The following is an 18,213-nucleotide window of genomic DNA, read 5'->3' as shown; positions in this document are numbered from 1 at the left end:
TTGCCTTTCTCCAATGTGCATGCTCTACATTCAGTAGCTATTTTAAAATAAAGATTTAGTAGTGCTAACAATAGCTGCCTCACACATGCAAGACTTTCAAAATAATTTTGTTCATTACCCTGATTGAAATATTAATTATCATGTTAGTCTTTGCAATTATTGTGGTTGTCATTATATTGTAGATTGTAATATTAAAGCAATTAAACCAACCTTAAATGCTCATCTCTCTCAATCAATCATGTTGATTAATATTCCACTTGAGGTGGTTAAAAAAAGTGACAAGATGCCTTGGGGATAAATGACAGAAACCCAGAATTGAGTGAGAACAACAGAAATGAGATCAGGTGTCTATTTTGAATATAGTATTTACTTCCTTACTGCCCATACACGGTTGGCATTTAGGGTAGTAATGAAGATTCTCACCTCTGGTGGTGTTCAGGGCTACCAGGTTGTGGGTGTTGTGGATAGTGTGGAGGGCTGTCAGAGGTTATAATGGGACATTGATAGGATGCAAAACTGGGCTGAGAAGTGGCAGATGGAGTTCAACCCAGGGTAAGTGTGAAGTGGTTCATTTCGGTAGGTCAAATATGATGGCAGAGTACAGCATTAATGGTAAGACTCTTGGCAACGTGGAGGATCAGAGGGATCTTGAGTCCAAGTCCACAGGACACTCAAAGCAGCTGCACAGGTTGACTCTGTGGTTAAGAAGGCATATGGTGCATTGACTTTCATCAATTGTGGGATTGAGTTTAGGAGCTGAGAGGTAATGTTGCAGCTATATGGGATCCCGGTCAGACCCCACTTGGAGTACTGTGCTCAGTTCTGGTCACCTCACTACAGGAAGGATGTGGAAACCATAGAAAGGGTGCAGAGGAGATTTACAAGGATGTTGCCTGGATTGGGGATCATGCCTTATGAGAATAGGTTGAGTGAACTCGGCCTTTTCTCTTTGGAGTGATGGAGGATGAGAGGTGACCTGATAGAGGTGTACAAGATAATGAGAGGCATTGATCATGTGGATAGTCAGAGGCTTTTTCCCAGGGCTGAAATGGCTAGCATGAGAGGGCACAGTTTTAGGGTGCTTGGAAGCAGGTACAGAGGAGATGTCGGGGGTAAGTGTTTTTACACAGAGAGTGGTGAGTGTGTGTAATAGGCTGCCAGCGGCGGCATTGGAGGTGGAAATGATAGGGTCTTTTAAGAGACTCCTGGATGGCTACATGGAGTTTAGAAAATTAGAGGGCTATGGATAAAGCTGAGGTAGTTCTAAGGTAGGAACATGTTCGGCACAGCTTTGGGGGCCAAAGGGCCTGGATTGTGCCATAGCTTTTCTATGTTTCTTCCTTCATCACGTCAGTAGCCTTCTCTCAGTTTTCACGCCTGTCTGTCATGCAAGTCCCGGGTGGAGACTCAGGAATACCATCACACTCAGATGTAGAAAGAATTGTCATTGCTGTTTCTGTAACAGTTTTCTTTTACCAGTTGGGGTTGTTCACCCTGATCTGCGCCCCTGAACCTGAAGGACCGGTGGGCCACCCTTTGTCTGGCCTCTACCCTTTGACCAGTTTGGCATGGGTGACCCTACCAAGAGCCAAAGCACAAAGCCCTGACTCCGGCCAGCATAGCTCTCCGGGTCATTGGGGCACACGCAAGCCTCCATACCACGACGGGGCTGCGGTCTTCTTGGAGGAATGCTGTATTTATGATGTAAGCTATTAGCAGCAGGGTTTAGGAAGAGAGTTAGCAGAATCTGGGCTGAGGCAGCTGAGTCATCGACAACAGGAGTGGAGGAAGGGAAAAGTAATGTGCAAAAGGCTGCTGTCAAACAGAACTAGAATTCAAGGGAAAATGACTCAACGTGGTAGGGGCATGAAATTTAAAACTGAGCTTGGTGAATTTGAAACCTAAAGGTACCGGGGAATTGAGAGCCAAAATCAATGTTCAAACAGTGCTTAGAATAGAAGACAAGAACAGTGAATGGAACAAATTGATTTATGAAAGGTGATGTATGGGAAGTCAGTAAAACAAATATGGAAATAATCTTTCATGCAGTTGAGTGTCCCAGGTGAAGACTTCACCATGAGGAACACAAAGAAAACAGGAAAGAACTTGAACTGGGAATTAATAAGGTTAAAGAGGGCAGGAAATGTCCTTGGTAAGTAGAAATACTGAAAATCCCAAGACATTTTATACATATGGTAAAAGCAAGGAAGGATAGATCCACTCAAGGAAAAAGTATGGGATTTATGCCTGCAGCCTGAAGCGTGTGAGCTACCAAATGAGTTCTTTGTGTTGGTTTTCACCAAAGAGAAGAATATGGATGATAGTGAGATCAGGAAGGGGTATGCTGATAGTTCGGAGCATGTTGATATTAAGGAGGTGATGGTGTTCAGTCTCTTTAAGATTGTTAAGGTTGATAAGACCCTAGTGGCTGATGGATTCTATCTTTGGATACTGAGAGATACTGCAGCCTCGACAGTGGTCTTTGTGATCTCTTCAACCAAAGGTGAGGTCACAAAAAACTGAGAATAACCAATGATTTTGTGGACAGCTTTTCATAAATTCTATTGTATTTCTTTATTTTCCTGTAAATGCTTGCAAGGAAATGAATCTTAAGGTAGTATATGGTGACATACATGTACTTTGATAATACATTTAATTTGACTTGAATATTGAACATCTGCTTTTCAAAAAAGGGCGTCAGGACAATCCAACAAATTATTGGAAGGTGTGCCTTAAATCATTGGTAGGAAACCACTGAAGAGGATTCTACAGGGTAGGATTTACTCACATCTGGAAAAGCATGGCCTTAGTAGAGATAGTCAGCCTAGATTTGTGCAAGGTGTGCCATTTCTTGCAAACTGGTTTGAGATTTTTATAGGATTGAAGATGGTTGATGAGGATAGGACGGTAGGTCTTCTCTACATGGACCTCAGTAAAGCATTTGTCAAAGTTCCTCACGGTAAACTGATCCATAAGATTGTCACGTGGAACCTACAATGACTTGGTAGGTGGATTCAGAATTGGCTTGGCAATAGAAGACAGAGAGTAGTGATAGAGGGGGGTTAATTTGAGTGGAGGGCTGCAACCAGGGTTGTTCCATGAGGATCAGTGATAGGGCCTCAGTCGTTTCTAATATATATTTGGTTGAAAATGGTGTGGTCTGATTCGCAGACAACACAAAAATTGGTAGAATTGCCAATAGTGAGGAAGGTTGTCAAAGGAGTACAAAAAGATGGCGATAAGAGTAATGGGGTTTCATCTGGACAAGTACATTTTGTGGGGTTAAGTGCAAGAGCAATGAATACAGTAAACAGCAAGACTGCTCGTAGCATTAATGTACAGAGGGAACTTGGGGTTGCAAGCCCACAATTCCCTGAAGTAGCAACACAAGTGGACGGGCTAGTAAAGAAAGCACATGGTGTGCTTGTCTTAAACAGTCAAGGCATTGAGCGTAAAAGTTGGGAAGTCATTTCACAGCTGTAACAAACTTTGGTTAGGTTGCAAATGGAAAGTTGTGTTGGGTTCTGGTTACCATATTACAGAAAGAATACGGAGGCTTGGGAGAGGTTCATCTCAATGTTGCCTGTATTGGAGAGTATTACCTATAAGAAGAGGGTGGATGAACTTGGATGTTCCATTCTGAAGTTCAGGAGACTAAGGTGCAAATATCAAGACAAAGTACTAGAGGCCAAGAATAGGTAGATAGGGTGAGAATAGTCTTCTCAGAGCAGGAATGTCAAATATCAAGGGGCATTTTTTTTTAAGGTAAGAGGGAGGTTGCTTACAGGAGATTTACAGGACACAACACACACAAAATGCTGGTGGAACACAGCAGGCCAGGCAGCATCTATAAGGAGAAGCACTGTCGACGTTTCGGGCCGAGACCCTTCGTCAGGACACATTTTTATTTCCAAAGAGGGACTGGAATATGTTGTCGGGGAAAGTGCTGGGAACTGAAACACTCTCCAACAAAGATTAAGCAGCATTTAGACAAAAACATGTACAAGTAGGATATGGATAGCAGGTAGGATTATTTCAGATGGGCATGATAGCTGACAAGGGCATGGTGGATCAGTGGGCTTGTTTTGGTACCCTATTGTTCTATATTCTCTGCTTAAAGCTGAGCTGGAAAATTAACATATATTCCTGATTAAAGATATGGGGTCAGAATTCTTACAGCTTTTAACAACATAGCAAAGTTGTCAAGATTTATGTGGAAGGGGGCTGTGGAAGAATGTGTTGGTGGTTATCACAACGAAGCTTGCAATTAAGAGCTGAAAAGGGCTTGTCCAATTAACTGAGCTAATAACAGAAAGATCTGTGTCAGTAAATGCTTACCTTTAATTGCCCCAATCCTCCCCATTACAATTACTTTTCCAAACCACCTATAGACAAAATTGCATCTGAAATAATGCTCCCATAATTGCAAGCTGTCACATTTTTGCTGTTGGCTTTTTAGCAGCGTTACAGGAGCAGTCCAGCCTATTGTGATGAGAGACTAAGGCGGGGATGGTTAGGACCCAAGTGCTGGAATATCTGAGACCAGAATCAAGACACGATACAAGACTGAGATGAGAACAGGGTTCTAAACGAGACACGAGACGAGAATTCAGAGTTGAGCTAATGGTTGAGCACCGAACCTCAATTCACGCACTGTTTAAATATTAAAATCCTGGCACCAAAGCATGGCTTCCTATTAGCGGGCGGGTCTGTGTCTTCAAAGGGGCTGCACCAGCCATTCATATTACAGAGAACTGGAGCACCTAAACCCCAGAACCTCACGCGATCGCGTGCATTTGTAACACCTATCTCTCCTCTAATGATATTCCCAGCTACCCTTCTTACATTTGCAGAATCTCAATATCAGGATACACGTGCAGAAGAAATTGTAGAAACAACTCTATCAATTGAAGATGGCCCAACTTGTATGTCCATAATTGCTGTTTGAGCCCAAACTGAGCCAATTTTGTTTTAGAGTATATTAATGGTTATCACTTGTGATTAAAGGGTACAACTTCACATATGCAAAGGGAAATAATTATTTGACATCAATCGCAGGATCAGCAGTCAGAAATACTTCCATATCCTCATATGAACAACTACGCCTTGGGGTTGACCGAAACACCCATCAACTTACACCAAATTCAGACATAAAGCTCTTCTGTTTCTGCAATCGCACGTTAAAGATGGCAATGGGGTAGATGAAGAGAAGATGAATCCAAAACTTGTCTTCATTCACCAGTGCATAGAATATGAGAGCAGGGAGGTTATGGTACAGCTTTATTAAACAGTGATTCATCCATCTGTGGAACACTGCTACAGGTCTGATCTGCACAGCTCATTAAGTATGTGATTATACAGGCGAGGCTGCAGAGGAGATTCAGCAGGAAGCCCTGTGAGAGGGATCTTTCAGTTTTGAGGAGGGACTGGATAGGCCAGATCTATTTTAAAGTGGGGGTGGGGTTTATTTAAGTATACAAAATTATAAGGGGCACAGTAGCAGGGGATGGATTTAATTTAATAACTAAGAGATCTGAGGAACATTTTCAAATATACAGAGGAATCTGAAAATTTGATCCTGACAGATATTCTCCAACACTTACCTATCTAATGAGCACTTCAATTGTCAGGGCATAAAAGGCTAAGGGATTAGAGAATGTGGGTACTGAATGGTTGGCATGGGCGTGTGGGCTGAAAGACCCATTCCTGTGCTATACAATTCCACTGTCTGCATGCACTTCTGGATCATCTGTCACTCTGAGGAATTTGCCTGTCTGCATTTCCAGATGATCTTGATTTATCGTGCAAATTATTTACTTTGGGGGCACACTCAACAAACGCAGAAAATGAGAGATGACGTTTAGACACATTTCCTAATCCACACAGGGGAATGCACCCTGGCATGGTTAGGACCAAAGCATTGACCATAAGACACATGAGTGCTTCACAAGCCCTTCTGTATTGGTACAGTCCACAGCCGCTGAGCACACAGATCCAATCCAAGATGACAGCAACCAGTTTCGTTATCCCACACTACGTTGACAGCCTGGATATTGCGACAGGAAATGATTGTTCTTAAGGATGGCAGATATCCTCCGTGTGTTCACACATCCTCATACCTCATAATGCAGAATAAATCCATTCAGCCGGCCTAGTTTACACCAGTTCTCAGCAAAATGCCTTTAATCCTGGTCTACTTATCTCCTTGTAACATTCTCTCTCACACGCTCATCAATTCCACCCAAGTTCTCCCACTGCCCGACATCTCGAGGGGTAATTTACAGCAGTCAATCAACTTGTCAACTAGCACTTCTTCAGAAGGTGAGGAAACCAGGGAAAACCCACAGGGTTATGGAGAGAACAAGCAAATTCTGCGTTGGTGGCAGATGTCAGGATTGAACTGAGGTCAGTGGAGCGCTGGGACAGGGCATTACCTGCCGTGCTGCTCCAGTTAATCTCGTATTCAGTTTGCACAACCTGAATATTCTTAAATCAAAAGATAAATATTTAATCATGTTTTAAGCAGCATATCTAAATGTCAAATTTAAATTTTTATTCTAATTTCAATTTAGCCCTACACATCTGTCTTAAAATAATGCTCTTGAGTTGGAGGGTTTACACTGATATTTTGACATAAAACGTAAGGCAGGTAAATACTTGGAAATCATGCAGGAGTTTCTCAGGACAAGCATTCAGCACCTTATCTGGGACTACCCACAGGAAAGAAGGAAAATGTAATTTGGAGATCAATGATGCTTGGTCACATGGGCACAGTGTAGCTGGGTTAGGGAGAAGAAACTCAAAGTTGTTTTAACACGCAACTCCGTTCACGCCTCTGGTGAGGAGTAAGCTGTGCAGAACCTTCTTGTAAAGCCACTGCAAGGAGAATACTAGCGTAAGATGGCGCTGATGCTAACCTGTGAGCAACGATCTGCTAATCAACACACAAAATGGTGCAGAAACGCAGCAGGCCAGGCAGCATCGGCCGAAAAGAGTACAGTCAATGTTCTGGGTTGAGAACCTTCATAAGGAATGGAGAGAAAAAGGTGAGAAGTCAGAGTGAGAAAGAAGCAGTGAAGGGAGGAAGTACAAGGCAGTCGGTGATAGGTGAAACCGGGAAAGGGGGAGAGATGAAGTAAAGAGCTGGAGAAGGGGGAATTTGATAGGAAAGGACAGAAGACCATGGAAGAAAGGGAATGGGGAGGAATGGAGAGGGAGTTGATGGGCAGGTAAGGAGATAAGGTGAGAGGGGGAAATGGGAATGGGGAATGGTGAAGGGGGGGGAGGGGCAATTACCAGAAGGTTGAGAAATCGATGTTCATGCCATCAGGTTGGAGGCTATACAGACGGAATACAAGATATTGCTCCTCCAACCTGAGTAGGGCCTCATTGAGACAGTAGAGGAGACCATGGACTGTCACATCACCTACTACGCCACCAGCCTTCATGTCCAGCAAATAATTCTTTGTAACTTCTGCCATCTCCAACGGAATCTCCCCCCCCCCCTCTTTATTCTTTCCAAATCCCTTGCCCATTTGTCCCTCTCCACTGATCTCCCTCCTGGCACTTATAAGCAGAGCAAGTGCCACACCTGCCCCTAAACCTCCTCCCTCGCTACCATTCATGGCCCCAAACAGTCCTTCCAGGTGAGGCAACACTCCACCTAGGAGTCTGTTGGGGGCACTTACTGTATCTGGTGTTCCCAGTGTTACCTCCTGTATATCAGCAAGACTCAACGTAGATTGGGAGGTAGCTTTGTCGAGCACCTTCACTCCATCTGCCACAAAAAAATGTGATTTCCCCATGGCCACACATTTTAATTCTACTTCCCATTCCAACATATCAATATATGGTCTCCTCTACTGCCACAATCAGCCCATGTTCAGGTTGGAGGAGCAACACTTTATATTCCATCTAGGTAGCCTTCAATCTGATGACATGAACACTGATTTCTCAAACTTCCAGTAAATCCCCCCCCCCCCAACCATTCCCCATTCCTGTTTCCCTCTATCACCTTCCTCTGGTGCTCCTCCCCCTTCCAGGGCCTCCTGTCCTCTCCTATCAGATTCCCCCTTCTCCAGCCCCATATCCCTTTCTCCAATTGACTTCCTAGCACCCCTCCCCTCCCCCAGTTTCACCCATCACCTACAACCTTGTACTTCTTCCTCCCCTCCCCCCACTTCTTATACTTTGTCAACTGGTGCAAGCTGAATCATCCGCAGCTCAACATTTGTAAGACAAAGGAGATGGTGATGGACTTTAGGAAGACTAAGTCTGCATTGCATTCTGTTACTATTGATGATGAGGACATGGATGAGGTGAGGACCTACAAGTACCTGGGGGTGCACCTGGATGACTTGAGAGGAGCACCAACACAAAGTCTGGATGCAAGAAGGGCCAGAGTCTCCTCTACTTCCTGAGGTTCTCTGGAGAGCTCAGGCCTCTCCTTCACATGTTCTAGTCTGTGATCACTAGTACAATCTTCTATGCAGTGGTGTGCTGAGGCAATGGCTTCAACATGGGTGAGGCCAACAGGCTCAATAAACTGATTAGAAAGGCTGGCTCCATTATAGGGGTCAAACTGGACACACTGGAGGCTGTGGTAGAACAAAGGACCCTATGGAAAATCCAGGCAACTCTGGACAATGTTTCTCATCCTCTGCGTGCCACCTTGGCTGAACAGAGGAGCACTTTTAGTAATAGACGATTGTGCTGTTCCAAAGTGCACTATATGATGTCATTCTTACCCTTGGCCAGTAGGCTCTATAATGAGTCAACCTATAGCCAGGAAAGTGATGACCCCCTCCTGTTAGAGTGTTTCTGGTAACTTATTATTTTTTATTCTATTTTTCTTCTAATACTCATAGCTGTGCATTTGTAATGCCACTGTGACACTGTCATTTCCTTTGGGATGAATAAAATTCTATCTACTCTTACTTTTCACCTTTTTTCTCCATTCCTGATGAAGGGTCTCAGCCCAAAACTTCCGACTGTTTACTCCTTTCCATAGATGCTGCCTGGCCTGCTGACTTCCTCCGGCATTTTGTGTGTGTGTTGCTTGGATTTCCAGCATCTGCAGATTTTTTCTTGTTGATGCGTTCAGGACTTAGTTCTGAAGAGTTTGCGCAGAACTATACTATATGCCATACGTGTGCATACATTTACTTTAAGAAAATGATTGACATTCATCTTGGAATCTTCAAATCCCATTGCATGAATTAGAGTAACACACAAGATGCTGGAGGAACTCAACAGGTCAGGCAACAATTAGAACTTAGTTCATCCTTGGTTGAAGTAAATTGAATCAACCAGCATTAGACATTGAGGTTAAGAGGGTCTCCAATTTTGTGCGTATAACTTTGTTTTCCATCGTCTGCAGATTTTCTCTTGGATGTGATAATCAAGTGGTGTAACTGGTGGATGGTCACACGTGATGGGGCAACACAAAAAAGACAAGGACGGAACAACAATCTGCAAAAGGATCTGGACAGTCCGGCAAAGGGCGCAGATGCTGTTCAAAGTGATGTGCTGAATTGTGCATACTGGAAGAGAGAATCAGGATCACCATGAATTAAGAGGATGAGGACGTACCAAAGTAATCATTGCGAGTTTACAGAAGTGTTTAGAAGGTAGCAGGATACAAGGTCGTACAATACCAGGCAGATTAGTAAAAATAGAATAAAGGATCGGCTATGTCATAAACAAAGCACAAACTGATAAATGCAATTAAGCTGCCTAATTTCCAGAAACCATCATGTCACTTGTAAATGCGTTAGGATCAGGAGCGGGAGAAATTCAGTTCCTCATCACACCTGTTCTGTCATTCACTAAGATCATGGCTGAATCAATCCGGGCCATCTGATGTACAACCGATTCCAATTATTTCCCAATACACAATGACTAACTTTTACATTATATCCAATGACTCATCCCCACAGTTCTCTGGGGATGTAAGTTCTTAAGACCCACAAATATCTGAAAGGGAAAAAAAAAACAAATCCTCATCACCACTTTAAAGAGATGACTGCTCATTTGAAGCTTTACCAGCTTGCTGTGAGGTGGTAATTTAAAACTGAGTTGCATAGGGACTTCTCAGAGAGTGGGGGTACCGAATCTCTTTTATGCCATGGACTCCTACCATTAACCGAGGGTTGGGAACCTGTCATAGAGGGTGGAAAATCCCTACAATTCTCTCCCCCAGTGGATTGTGAAGGTTAGGTCATGAGGTTGGGGGGGGGGGGGGGGAATGAAAGAGGAAGTAGGTATACTTTTTTTAAAGATCAGGTAATTGAAGGTTTTATGGTACTGCAGAGGAGGAAGTGAGGCCTGCAGTAGATCGGACATGACCACGTTTAATATTAGGGTGGGTTTGAGGGGCCAAGCCAGCCTTAATATTTATTTAATTATCTATTTATTCATTTATTTGAGATACAGTGTAAAACCCTTCAAGCTACGCCACCCAGTAATCCCCCAATTTAACCCCCAACTTAACCCCAGCCTAATCACAGGACCATTTACAATAACCAATTAGCCTACCAACCAGTATGCATTTGGACTAAGGAAGGAAACCGGAGCACCCAGAAAAAACCCATGTTTTCATGGGGAGAACACACAAACTCCTTACAGACGGCAGCAGGAATCGAACCCGGATCACAGGTACTGTAAAGCGTTGTGCTGACCACTATGCTACCGAGCCACCCTACTGCAGATGTGTGGAAGTTGCCAGTATTGACTGCAGAGTGAGAACTTGGACTTGATAAGTCAGGTAAACAAAATTATCACGAATTTAAGAATCAGCCATGATGAAATTTAATGGTCTGTCTCTGTTTGGTAGTCTGTCTCTTTAATTCTGCTCTTCTACTCTTAAGATGGGAAATACCCTTGCAACATGCATTCTACTAGATTATCTGATTCAATAAGATCACCTCTTGTTCTTCTAAGCTCTCATGCATGTCAGACCAACCCACACAACTTTACTTCATAGATCAACCCTTTCGTCTGAGCTATCAACACAGTGGTGCAAGGATTGGCACTGCCACTTTACCACACGCCATAACCCGGAGTTGATTCTGACTCAGTTACTGTCCAAATTTACATTCTCCCTCCGAGCTTCCCATGGGCACTCCCATTTCCAGCCAGGTCCCAACGTCAGGCCAGCAGGTTACGAGACAACTGTAAATTGCCTTCAGTGCAGGTGGGTGGTAGAAGAATCAGTGGATGGTTGATGGGTCTGAGAGAGAGGAGAAGGTAGAGGGAAAAACAGTAGAATGGGAATGAGAGGAATCCTCTGGCACTAGTATAGATTTAATGGGCTGAATGCCCTCCTTCTATGTTACATAGAAAAAAAACATCTGAGAACAAAAGAATCCATAACCTTTGCAGCCATTTTCTTTAGAATCTTAGGACGCAAATCATCAGGGCCAGGAGACTTGTTAACCTTCAGCCCCGTTAGTTTTCCTGGTTATTCGTTCACTCCATTATTTTTATTTCCATCTCTTTGGATATATTGACAGCCCTGAAAATGGAAGCAGTCACACAACTGCGGAATAAAAACCCCATCTACGGGAAGACCCTTGCTTTCTAGTTGAGAAGACAATCTTTCAGGGCGGTCACCGAGGGTGTCACAGTAGCATAGCGGTCAGCATGACACTATTACAGCTCGGGGCAGAGGTCAATTCTGGCACCGTCTATAAGGAGTTTGTATGTTCTGCCTGCGACCACATAGATTTCCTCTGGGTGCTCCAGTTTCCTCCTACGGTCCAAGAAGTGTCCCTGTTAGAAAGTTAATTGGTTACTGTAAATTGTCCTGGGATTAGACCAGTGTTAAATAGGTGAGTCGCTCGGCAGCACAGCACAGCTCATTAGGCCAGGAGAGCCTGTTCTGTTCGGCAAATCTAAATAACAGTAACAAAGAGTATTAATGAGGACTAGGCCTTTGATACAATCTGCTTGAACTCTGGAAAGGTTCCACATGGGAGACCAGAAGGTTTATGCCCATGGGATTCAGAGAAATTTGAAAATTGGTCCAAAATTGGCTTAATAATAAGATGGTGGATTTCTTTACTGTGATTGAAAGCCCATACAATGGTATCCATACAGATTGGTACTGTTGTACTTAATAACCATCATGCTCATGCATTGGCATCTGAATTCATTAAGTTTGCAGGTGACTTGAAATTTGGTGGGGTTGCTGATAGTGACAAGGGTTGTCCTGGGCTTTGGGAAGTTGCCAAGTGATAAACAGGCAGGACTATGGCAGATGGAACTTAATCCTGATAAGTATGAAGTGCTGCATCTTGGGAAGATTAAGACGACTAGGACATACACAATGAATCATAGGGTGCTATGGAGGATTGAGAAACAAAGCATTCTTTGTGCACATGTCGATAAGGAGGTGACGGAAGCAGGCGGGATATACAACTTCATCAGCGGGGCTGAGAATGCAACAGCATGAGTCTACAATATTTCAGCTAGGACACAGCAGATCTGGAACCTCACACCATGGGAAGAAGCTGAGAGAATGGAGAGGAAGTTCACCAGGATGTTGCAAGAGATGAGGATTTTATGAGGGGAAAGGGTACAGATGGGATTTGGTGCCCTTGGAATGGAGGAGGCTGAAGGGAGGGTTGATTTGTGTACACAAAATTATGAGGGTGCTCGGGTAGATAGTAGGGCAAATTCTGCCACAGCAGAACCATCCAAAACAGGGGTTCAAAGTTCAAAGTATATTTACTATCAACGTATACAAGCTTGATATTTGTCTCCCTACAGGCAGCCACGAAACAAAGAAACCCAGAAGAACCCATAAAATAAGACTAATTGTGCAGAGAGAAAAAAAATCAAAACTTGCAAACAATAAAAGTAAGCAAATAGCATTTCAAACGAGAGTGAATCCTCAGACATGAAGCCTTCAGCCTCAGCTCAGCGGCTTTTTTATGTCATTGTTCTTGACCTTTTTTAAGCCATAGATCCTTACTACTAACTGAGGGGTCCGCAGACTGTGGCTGTGAACCCCTGGTCTAAAACCAGAGAGTATGATCGAAAGGGCAAGAGGGGTAAGTGGTAAGCCATCAGCCTATCAGCACACAACTCATGACGTGAATTTAAGTTTACACCGCAGCTAGAGGCTAAATCATTGTCTTATAGCACAGGAACTGGAGGTGACTTTAATAACATTTGCTGGTTACAATATAATACTGCAACATTAACAAGAGGAATAGGACACTTTGTGCAAAGTGAAAAGTAAATACACTTAACAACGATATTTCAAGAAATATTGCCCATATTTACTGCAGATGATATGATTTCTCAATGTCAATATCGTGCATAGCAGTGACTTCGCAGGAAGCCAAAAGGGATTCATTTTACTCAATATGGACTGGATATAACCATTTGAGAAATGAACTCGAAAAAGATTGCACCTGAATGAACTGAATCAAGATATCCGATGGCCAGCGTTCACAAAGGGATTGACAGTTTTCATAACAGCAAGACTGAAACCCGCCCATGAGCAGTCAACTGCACAAGTTCAAAACATCCAGAATGTGATGAGATACACTATTGTGCTAAGTGATGCCTCAGAGACCCCCTGAAAAAGATTGAGATACAGTTGACACTTGACCATCTTTATTTATGCCAGACATCACAGGCATGGCAAAACCCTATTTGTTTCATGGAGTCACCAACCTTGTGGAAAAAGTTAAAAGTAGGTGTTGTAACTGTGAACAAAGTTACCAGAGAGATGCAGCTGGTAGATAGAAAAGTCTTTATTTGAGACACGCACCAGCTGCAGCCTTTGGAGTCATGACAGAGACAGAAATCCCGACCCCCTGACCCAACATTACAGCACATTTTATGTTAAAGAATAAAGGTAACAGGACAATTTCTGTAGCTACAATACCCTCATAATACTTCTTTTGGGTTGCATGTAATTTTCCAAATGCCTGGATCTTCCCACCAACACACCCAAAATGAGTATTAATTACTGCAGTGTCTGAGTTGTACTCATGCAATGGGGCATTGATTGCATTCATGCATATGCAGACACTTCAGGTCAATTGGATGTTTCCTATTAAGAGTTGCATTTCCCACCAGAGCTGTACCTTAAACCTACAATCCATATTCAGATCTGAAGGTTGGTTGCTGAAGGTTAATATATATGCTATATACCCTAACTCCAGAATACACCCTAACACAAGTAAATGCTTTAATTATTTTCTTCAATGTGTTGCATTTTAGTACATTTTAAAATTTGCTTTAATTGTTTTTTTAAATGCAGGTCTAATAATCATCAGAACCAATATATTTGAATACTTCAAAAGCCTTTTACAAGTTTCAACATTCTAAGGCTACTCACAATTCTGCTTCTGTACTTTGGGTTTGATAATAGATGGATCACGTAATATCACACATGATATCTCTATATTAATACACAAACTTCAAGCTCTCTGTGACATTATAGCTCCCAGGGATCAGGTCAGCTGGCTAATCATTCATGAAATACACCTTCAAATACTGCATCCATTCATTGCTGGAGATTTGGTTGAAAGATTTCTGATTAAATAAACGTTTGTCTTATAAGCCTTGTTCATTCCCAGGAATGCAACCCTTCTCCCCTCTAGGGTGCATACACAATCATAATCAAGATATTCTACACATTTAGCCCAGATCTTACTATATAGAGTCATAGAAAAGTACAGCACTGAAACAAGCCTTTTGCCCCACCTAGTCCATGCTTAAACTGTCTACTTCCATCGACCTGCACCAGGACCATAGCCCTCCATACCCCTACCATCCATGTACGTATCCAAACTTCACTTAAACATTGAAATTGTTTAAATTGTTTAATTGTTTAATTTCTGCTAGCAGCTCATTCCACACTCTTACAACCCTTTGAGTGAAGAAGATTCCCCTCATGTTTCCCTTAAGATTTTCACCTTTCACCCTTAACCCATGACCACTGGTTCTAGTCCCAACCAACTTCAGTGGAAAAAGCCTGCTTGCATTTACCCTATCTATACCCTTCATAATTTTGTATACCTCTATCAGATCTCCTCTCAATCTTCTATGTTCTAAGGAATAAAATCCTAACCTATTCAGTCTTTCCTTATAACTCAGGTCCTCCAGACCCAGCAACATCCTTGTAAATTTTTCTGTAATTCATTCTCTATATAATAAAGTAATAGTGATGTACTGAACCACTTTTGATACAAAACTTACTCATGAGGCAGTCAGACGTTCATATGGAATACATGGATGATAAGAGAAGCAAATAATGAGGGAATTGTTTGGTCCTGATGATTTTGCAATCCAAAGCTTCTTCGGAAGTCAAGAATGAGGCGTAAAACATGCTGCTTGTGATAATTTTATTGAGAGTTACAAGAGGTAAAAAGCAGCAGGAGAACAAAGAAAATAACAAAATAAAAAGCAGTGATGATCTTCTCATACCAGTCTGGAGCTGACAGAAACTCCATTGGTAACAATTAACTAATAAAGTAACCAGATTCAAATAGCGTGATTCCTGAAAATGAAACCAGGTTCGAGAAAATACAGAAACTGCTTAAAAAATTACTGAAAAATTCACTTTACACGTATGTAAGTGATTATATAAAAATACAAGCATAGTAAAGTTAAACTGCAAGAAAAGTAACAATTCTAGACCCCAATCCAAGGATGGAGGTACCTACTCAAGTTTATTTTAATAATTATTATATCAGATAATAAACGTTGTACTTGCATAAAACAGTGATTTACTGAGTGTGTACCAGATGAGTGAATATATATTTTGGATAGGTGGAGAATTAAGGGATACTGCTATTGTGATGGAAAGTCACGTTAATATGGATTAGCTATGAGCTCAGCTAAATAGCTAATTGTATTGGTTTAAATTGACTGACTTATAGTAAGAAACCATTCTATTTGCCATTGACAACATATGCAACAAAATAAAAATATCTTTTTAATGGCTTCAAGGCAAGGCATTAACATTAACTTTCTTGGGCTCTTCAGGTACTAGTAGTTAAAAAGAATGAGCAGCAATTAGTTCGAGTAAAAATAAATGGAGTTTAAGTTCAAAATTTTATCTAACAAGTAGTAGTTAATGACTAGCTTGTGGCGACCCATTTCCTGGCGCATCCGAACCGACTCACAATTAGATAGCCTACGGGGGTTTGCGAGCACAGAGCTTTGGAGCCTCTGCGCCATGGGGGACCGGTTGACAGAGGCTTAAAAGTGAGGCTGAAGTTTTCGAATAAAGTTTTTTCCTTCGACTGCAGTTACCGACTCCGTGTCGTAATTTTAGCGCTGCGTGTAGCACACCGCTACAATGACCAGGGGCGCGCCGTATACCAACTCGGCCGACGAGGTGTGCAGGTTGTCCTTGGGCGCTGTGCGGATGCCGAGTAGGACCCAGGGAAGCTCGTCCGCCCAGTTGGCTCCTCGCAGGCGGGCCATGAGGGCCGACTTCAGGTGACGGTGGAAACGCTCCACTAGCCCGTTCGACTGTGGGTGGTAGGCAGTGGTGTGGTGCAGCTGAGTCCCCAAAAGGCTGGCCATAGCTGACCACAGGCTGGAGGTGAACTGGGCGCCTCTGTCGGAGGTAATGTGGGCTGGTACACCAAAGCGAGATATCCAGGTGGCGATCAGTGCCTGGGTGCAAGATTCGGAGGTGGTGTCGGTGAGCGGGACCGCCTCTGGCCATCTTGTGAACCGGTCTATGATAGTCAGGAGGTGCCGCGCACCGCGCGACACTGGCAGGGGGCCCACGATATCCACATGAATGTGGTCGAAACGCCGGTGGGCGGGATGGAACTGCTGCGGTGGGGCTTTGGTGTGCTGCTGCACCTTGGCCGTCTGGCAGTGCATGCACGTTCTGGCCCATTCACTGACCTGCTTGCGGAGTCCGCGCCAAACGAACCTGCTGGAAACCATCCGGACAGTTGTCCGGATGGAGGGATGCGCCAAGTTATGAATGGAGTCGAAAACGCGGCGCCGCCATGGTCGTCCCCGGGGAGTTCCTACCAGCCCCAAGGGGGCAAGAGGAAGAACCAAAAGCAGTCCTGGGCAGACTACGCGAGAAGCTCGGTCACCTGGCCCCCATACCCACTTCACAGCACGGGCGGCACCCGACCTGCATACCCAAAGACCTACAGAACTGTAAGTTTGTGTTTGTACGAAGGGGCGGGCATCGGCCGCCGCTGCAGCGGCCATACGAGGGGCCGTTTATGGTGCTCCGGAACAACGGGTCCACGTTCGTGCTGGACGTTGGGGGGAAAGAGGAGGTTTTCACGGTGGACCGCCTCAAACCGGCCCATGTGGACCTGGCGCAACCGGCCGAGTTTCCGGTGCCTCGGCGCAGAGGCCGACCTCCCAAGCAGGTTCTGGCCCAGACTGTGGACATTGGGGGGTGTATCGCCGGTTCTAGGGGGGGGGGGGGGTTATGTGGCGACTCATTTCCTGGCGCATCCGAACCGACTCACAATTAGATAGCCTACGGGGGTTTGCGAGCACAGAGCTTTGGAGCCTCTGCGCCATGGGGGGCCGGTTGAGGGAGGCTTAACAATGAGGCTGAAGTTTTCGAATAAAGTTTTTTCCTTCGACTGCAGTTACCGACTCCGTGTCGTAATTTTAGCACTGCGTGCAGCACACCGCTACAAGCTCATGGTTTTAGCTCCCTGGAACCCGAATCAAAGTTCAAGGTACATTTATTACCAAAGTACCACCACCTTATACAACCTTGAGATTCGTCTCCTTACAGGCAGCTGCAAAAGAAGAAGAAACCGAACAGAACCCATTGAAGACAAAAGACAACCGAACACATAATGTACAGAAAGGTAAAAAACAAATCGTGCAAACAATAAAAGAAGCAGACAGCGTTCAGAATTGAGGTTCACGTCAGAATCACTGCCGCCGATTCAGAAGGCCTCAGTCCGGCACAGTCTGAGGCGACCCTTCCTTTAGTCTATTCTCTTTACTCGTTTCCCCATGCAATCCTTAAGCCTGGGTTGATCATTCATAATGTCCTTATTGTGAACCACCATCCAGATACTTCATACGTACTGCTTAAACTCCCAGCTATTCGCAATAGCTCCATAACTCCTCAGAAATGAACGGCATGTTCCTTTCAGCAATTGTTTGCCGAAATCCTGTTATATAGCTTGAAAAGGCAATGTTTTTATTCATGTGGAATACAACTTGAAGACTATAATGAAAATA

General features: G+C 43.7%; 1 protein-coding gene across 5 annotated transcripts in view; it reads right to left on the bottom strand.

Moving 5' to 3' along the window:
- grip1 (glutamate receptor interacting protein 1) overlaps positions 1 to 18,213 on the bottom strand; it is a 458,415-nt gene that overhangs the window by 315,889 nt on the left and 124,313 nt on the right. The window lies entirely within an intron of this gene.

The sequence above is a fragment of the Hypanus sabinus genome, chromosome 8 (assembly GCF_030144855.1).
Source record: "Hypanus sabinus isolate sHypSab1 chromosome 8, sHypSab1.hap1, whole genome shotgun sequence".
In the NCBI taxonomy this organism is placed as follows: domain Eukaryota; kingdom Metazoa; phylum Chordata; class Chondrichthyes; order Myliobatiformes; family Dasyatidae; genus Hypanus; species Hypanus sabinus.
This window is presented reverse-complemented; position numbering and strand designations above follow the sequence as displayed.